Genomic DNA, 6,585 nt, shown 5'->3' with positions numbered 1-6,585 from the left:
GGGCGCTGGGCATCCGGGCAGGTGCTTCAAGTAACCCTGCTGTAGGTAAGACATCCCCTTCCCTCTCTGTCTCCTCCTCCTCTCTTAACTTTTAAGTCACAGGCATGACCTGAGGCTTAGCACCAACCCATTGGAACCCCACGTTCTTGTAATTTCTGTCATCCCATCTGCATTTAATAAACAGCAACCAAAGTAATGAATGTGTCGTCTCCTCTGTCAATTACGATCGAATCTTGTCCTTGACAAAAATGAATGGAGATAGTGCATGTTCTCCCTTCTTGAAATGCCTTTGACTTTGGGTTTATTTATGTCCTGGTTTTAGCACTGCATTGCCATCTCTGTAAGTGCAAAACTTCCTTCCAGTCTCTAAACTGTCGATCCCTGGAGGAATATGCATTTCAATCTCAACAGATGAGACAGATAGTATATATGTGATGAGAGCAATGAATCAAAGCTAAATTGTTTGCAAGAGATATGGATGGATTAGTGAGTGGTTAACCCCTTGTGGGTTTATCAGGAAGCAAGGAGCTCAGGGCCACCTCCTCTATCTTAACAGCTGAATGTCACAAACTCTTCCCAAATCTCTCCCTTGATAGAGTCTGAGCAACAGAAGACGGGCTGCATGAATATCCATACACACCTTGCATAATCATTTGATCACTTTAGGGACCTGGACAAAATTTTTGAGGCTTATCATTCATGATGGTCACTTTTAGTGTCTTCGAGTCTTTTCCTACTGCATGTTCATCTTGATTGTTACGGCCTCGTTGCTGAGAATTACTCCAACACGCAACATGAATGGAAGCCTTGAGTTCACTGCATCTCTGTGCCCGTTCACTCTGTGGTCCATGAGTGCTCTCCATTCAGCCGTCGCCTCACTAAGCATCCATACGCTCCTCTCATCTCTCCCAGAATTTCTGCTGGATCCACGGCAGACACCACGGAAGTCTGTCTGTCACCCACGGCAAACCACAAAGTCAGCTTTCAGATGTAATGTCAAAGATGAGCATTAGACTCAAAATAATCAAACTGAGTGATTTTCATACCACATGCTCAGCTCTGTCTGAAGGAGTCCACATCACACACACGATAAAATGTGTCCCCCAGATCCCCTTCTGTTAATATCCCACAGTGTTCCCTCCTGGTTCTTTTCTGCGTAGATTCCGGATTCTTGATCCATCGTGGTTGGTTTAGCAGTGAGCTGAGAGAGAAAGGAGGCAGGCGACTTCTGGCTGGGGCTGAGGGAAGCCAAGCTCCTGGGGTCTGTCTCCCAGGAGAAGGACATTCTTGTTCCAACACCACAAGTTCAAAGTAAAGCCTGACAAAGACAGATGCTTATGTAGGTTGAAGTGACCAAATGCAATGAAATCACACAAGGAAACAGGAATTGAGTAACCATGTAAAGTAAAACCCCCAAAGGGGGCCCCTGAAAAGATTGTCTTCCTTCCCCCTCGGAATTCAGAAGATAGGGTTTGAGAAGGGAGTCTGAGATGAGCTTCCTCAGATTCTAAGTTGACACCCACCCATCTCTGTTTCTGGTTCCTTTTCCACATCCAAGAGCCCTGAGCCTTTAGTGCCCTTTGACTACTTCAGCACCCCTTAGTTACTCTCAGCCTCTAGAATTTATCCCATGGTCCCCATCCTCTGACTCATACTCTGCCAGCCTCCATCTTTATTTTTTTTAATTTAATTTAATTTAATTTTTGAGAGAGAGAGAGAAAGCATGGGCAGGGGAGGGGCAGAGAAAGAGGGAGACACAGAATCCGAAGCAGACTCCAGGCTCTGAGCTGCCAGCACATAACCCAAAGCAGGGTTCAAACTCACGGAACCATGAGATCATGACCTGAGCTGAAGTCAGAAGCTCAACCAACTGAACCACCCAGGCCCCCCAGGCTCCATCTTTAGAAGTACCTCCTGTCACATAACTATTCTCAGCAAGAGAGTGTCCTGTCCATCGCTCTCACCCAGCATTTCCTCACTGAGGACTCCTTGAGGCAGTTTTCCCACAAAGTAAGGGTGACAGGCAGATTTCTGGGACACACAGTCCTCCTAGCATTGAAGATGTAACACTTCTTCGGCTCTTGCTCCCCATCCCACTCACTAGAAATGTGAGCCTATTTTCAGGCAGTATAGGTAGGAGATGGGGGCCGTCAGGATTGGCTAAGTTGCTACTACTCAGTATTGACATCAACGGATGCAAAAAGGATCGAGGCAGCAGGGTGAACCAGTGACAGCTATATAACATTTATTTGATAAACACCATGCTGGGTCCTGTGAGGGACACCGAGACACAATTCCTTAGTTTGTTAGGTGACAATTTGATACAGAAAAGAAAGTAAGTGTAAATAAGTAATGGCTATTGGCAGGAAAAAAAAAAAAGCAAAGACCATATTATATTAAAAAAATGTCACTAACAAAGCCACCTAAATGAAGGACAAAGCAGGAGACTCCTGGACGTTTTGTTACTCTTTTCTTATGGGCTGAACTGCATCCCCCCAAAATCTGTATGTCGAAGTCCTCACTCCCAGAATGTGAAGTACTCAGAATGTGACTGTATTTGGAAATGGGATCTTTAAAGAGATGATTAAGTTAAAAGAAGGTCCTTAAGGTGGGTTCTAAACAAATATGACTGGTGTTCTTATAAGAGGAGGAAATTAGGACACAGATGTGCACACGAGGAAGACCATGTGAAGACAGAGCAAGGAGGCAGCCATCTTCAGGCCAAGGAGAAAGGCTGCAAACCAAACCCACTGCCACCTTCATCTTGGACTGTGAGCCAAGGAACTTAGACTTGATCTTGGACCTCCAGCCTCCAGAACTGTGAGAAAGTAAATACCTGTTGCTGAAGCCACCCCATCTATGGCATTTTGTGATGGCAGCCTTGGCAAACCAACGTACTCTTTTGGGACATGCCTGATGAGTGTCCACAATGCACGTGCTTGTGGGGGCCCTGAGTCACAAGCCCAAATTGATGTTTTGGCTTAGGTGAATCTGTGTGAGAAGTTGTCCCTGATGCTTCAATGAAAGAAACATGGGACGCCTGGGTGACTCGGTTGGTTAAGCAGCCAGCTCTTGATTTCAGCTCAGATCATGATCTCAAGATTCAGGGGATGGAGCCCCACGCTGGGCTCTGCACTGATGTGGGTTCCCTCTCTCTCTCTCTCTCCATAGTCCTCCCCCACCTCTCTCAAAAATAAATAAACTTAAAAAAAAGAATCAAATTAAAAAAAAAAAAAGAACCGTGCTGCTGTTGTATACACAATGTAGCACGTGTATGCAGTGGGATTCCTGCTGTTCTTGGACATACTCAGCTCTCTCTTCTCCCCCCTGAGCATGGTCCACACTCACTCCCACTGTATGAAGCTCTCACAAAATTCCCAAGGAAATCAGACGGGATCCATGTATGGGGGCTTGGTGACAGGCACTGGAAAACATGGGAAGGTCACTCTGGGTGCACACACGTCCCGCATCTCACATGAGTTGCTGGAACGCAATCCAATTGCAAATATGGGTCTTCATTTAGGTTATCTGAATAAGTGGGAAAACAAAGTGAGAATAATGCCAGATTGAAAAATGAAAATATTTGCTGAGTTCAATTGAACTACAGAAATATTTCTCTTAAATTGGGATCCATCTCTTTCTTTTCAGCACTCGGTCCGTCANCACATGAGTTGCTGGAACGCAATCCAATTGCAAATATGGGTCTTCATTTAGGTTATCTGAATAAGTGGGAAAACAAAGTGAGAATAATGCCAGATTGAAAAATGAAAATATTTGCTGAGTTCAATTGAACTACAGAAATATTTCCCTTAAATTGGGATCCATCTCTTTCTTTTCAGCACTCAGTCATCGGAGAAATGTGTGTCTTGTGGCAAAAGATGAGGAAAGTTATTGCAAAGCCAACAAGTGCTGACGTTCGTGTTGCAGTGACAATAGCCTCTGCCACCCTCTGGCTCTGGTCTGGAACAGACCAAATGTGACAGAGAGAACGTACGCTGAGGAGTCCACAGGGAACAAGAAGCCAGGAGATTCANTGGCTTCAGCACTTCAAACCTGCCTTTAGAGCTAGGGGTTTCTCAGAGAGCATCTGTCAACAGAAAGCACATTCTTCCAAGTTATTTAAATCCTTCTATACACTACTCATAATCTGAATCATAAAATATCATTTGTATTTCGATTTGTATCTTCTAAGGGAATGAGGCTGTTGAGAATCAACTGAACTCTAGTTTCCTTTAAGTGTAAAGGAAACCCATGTTGCTTATGGAACTGTTTTAGTTGGTTAAGCATTGGACTCTTGATTTTGGTTCAGGTTGTGATCTTATGGTTCATGAGTTCGAGCCCTGCATCAGGCTCTGTACTAATGGCTCAGAGCCTGGAGCCTACTTCAGATCTTCTGTCTCCCTCTCTCTGTCTGGGGATCCCCTGCTCATTCTCTCTCTCTCTCTCTGTCTCTCTCTGTCTCTGTCTCTCTCTCTCTCTTTCTCAAAAATAATTAAAATTTAAAAAAAAAGAATGGGTTACCAGAGCCACTGGTTGGGTCAGTATGTTAAGCGTCCAACTCTTGATTCAGCTCAGGTCATGATCTCACAGTTTCATGAGTTCAAGCCCTGAGTCGGGGCTCTGTGCTGACAGCATGGAGCCTGCCTGGGATTCTCCCTCTCTCTGCCTCTCCCCTCTCATGCTCTATCTCTCTCTCTCTCTCTCAAAATAAATAAATAAACTTAAAAAATGTTTTTGAATAAATAAATAAAAACAGAATGGACTACCACAGTCTGATGAAAGGACACAGATTAGATAGAGGACTAGTCAGAGCCCCTCTAAGCTCACGAGTCTCAAAAAAATGGAAATAAAACTTAAAAACATCCATCAAAGTTTAAGTTATTAAGATCTGAAATGAAGTCAAACGTAAGCCCGAGCCTTAACAATACCCCCATTGAGGTTCAATTAATATAGACAGAAAAGAGTGAAGATAAAGTTCATGTCCACCAAAACTGACCCACTTAGCACAGCCTGATGGCATTACTTTTTGTAGTTAGGGAGATCAAAAGCTAAACTAATAATACCAAAAGTCTAAATGTGCACTGCTGGCTAAATTTATAGGGGAAAATGAAAGGGCTTGCTCTGCAGGGGTGGAGCGCTGCTCCGGATGCAAAGAATAAGTGGCCCCAGTAGACGGGAATGTAAGGCAAATGCAGCCCTCCATATTTTGGTAGTAGATGTATTTCTAAAAGTTTGCTTGAATTGGCTCTTTGTGAATAACACAGGATTCTTAATGAATTAGGGACACTTGTTTCCCTGTCTCTGAGACTGTCGTTTCAAAACAGAATTCGCATTGCAGATAAAGCACGTCCACGCGTTCTGGTGGTGTCGGTAGCTGAAATGCATGTGCATCAGGGGCAGGGAAGCTGCTCTCATGATTCCTTGCTTCTCTGCGATCACTGCCCATCTTCCAAGGCATTATTTTTATTATTTTTATTTTTTAAGATTTATTTATTTTTCAGAGACAGAGAAAGACAGAGGGTGAATGGGGGAGGGGCAAGAGAGACATAGAATCTGAATCAGGCTTCAGGCTCTGAGCTGTCAACACAGAGCCCTTCACGGGGGGTGTGGGGGGGGGGCTTGTGAGATCATGACCTGAGCCGAAGTCTGACGCTCAACTGACTGAGCCACCCAGGTGTCCCCCAAGGGACTTTTAAGTCAGATGAAGATGTTCTGGGAGGTGGGATGTGGTAAAATCAAAATAAAGGCAAGGAGAAACTTTTCATGATAGTTTGTATTTTATTAGGACATTTACAAAAAAGCTGTTGACAAACAGGAATATGAGATTAAACAACGAACAGAGATAAAAGCACATACCTGGGAAGGAAATAATCATATATGTCTAAAGAATGTTAACTGTGATCTTATCTGATGGGGCCCCATGAGATCAGCCCTTCCTTCAGAGCGAGGCTGTGCTCCTGTCCTTGCTTTCGCTGTTTGCAATGTGATTAGAAACTTTTCAGATGGGAAAACCGAAAACACCCAAAGCAGAAAGAAAGAGGAGCCTCAATCCAGGAGCAAAGTCAGCCCAAGAGGGTAAGTCTCAGAACAGCAGATGAGGACAGGCAGGCAGGTGAATGGAGGGGAGGAAAGTTCCAGCTTCTCCTGCGCAGGGGCGAGGCGGCCCGCGCGCCTAGCAGCAGCACTGCTTCTTGCAGCCGCACGTCTGCTGACAACAGCACTTCTGCTGANTCCGCAGCCACAGCACCCCATGGTGTGGGTAGAGAGGACTCAGGAGAGGGGAGGACGGAGACTCGGGAGGTGAGGGAGGTCCGATGCCGCCTTCTGCGGGGGGCGGGGCTTATATACGACCTCTAGGGAAGAGTCTTGACCCAGGACCCGAGGCCACTTCCCTGTCGCTGTTGATGCAAATATCCACAGCAGAACCTCACATGACCTTTTGTGCACTTCCTTACTGGGTCCTTCTGACTCGTAAACCTTGCTAAATTTATCTTTACTTGTCTTTTTGAGGCCAGTTTTAAAACAGGACAGGAAGTTAACTATGAAATCCTGGCTTTTTGTTTGTTTGCTGGGGGGGGGGTTGGG

The sequence above is a fragment of the Crocuta crocuta genome, unplaced genomic scaffold (genome assembly GCF_008692635.1).
Source record: "Crocuta crocuta isolate KB4526 unplaced genomic scaffold, BGI_CrCroc_1.0 scaffold516, whole genome shotgun sequence".
Classification (NCBI taxonomy): domain Eukaryota; kingdom Metazoa; phylum Chordata; class Mammalia; order Carnivora; family Hyaenidae; genus Crocuta; species Crocuta crocuta.
This window is presented reverse-complemented; position numbering follows the sequence as displayed.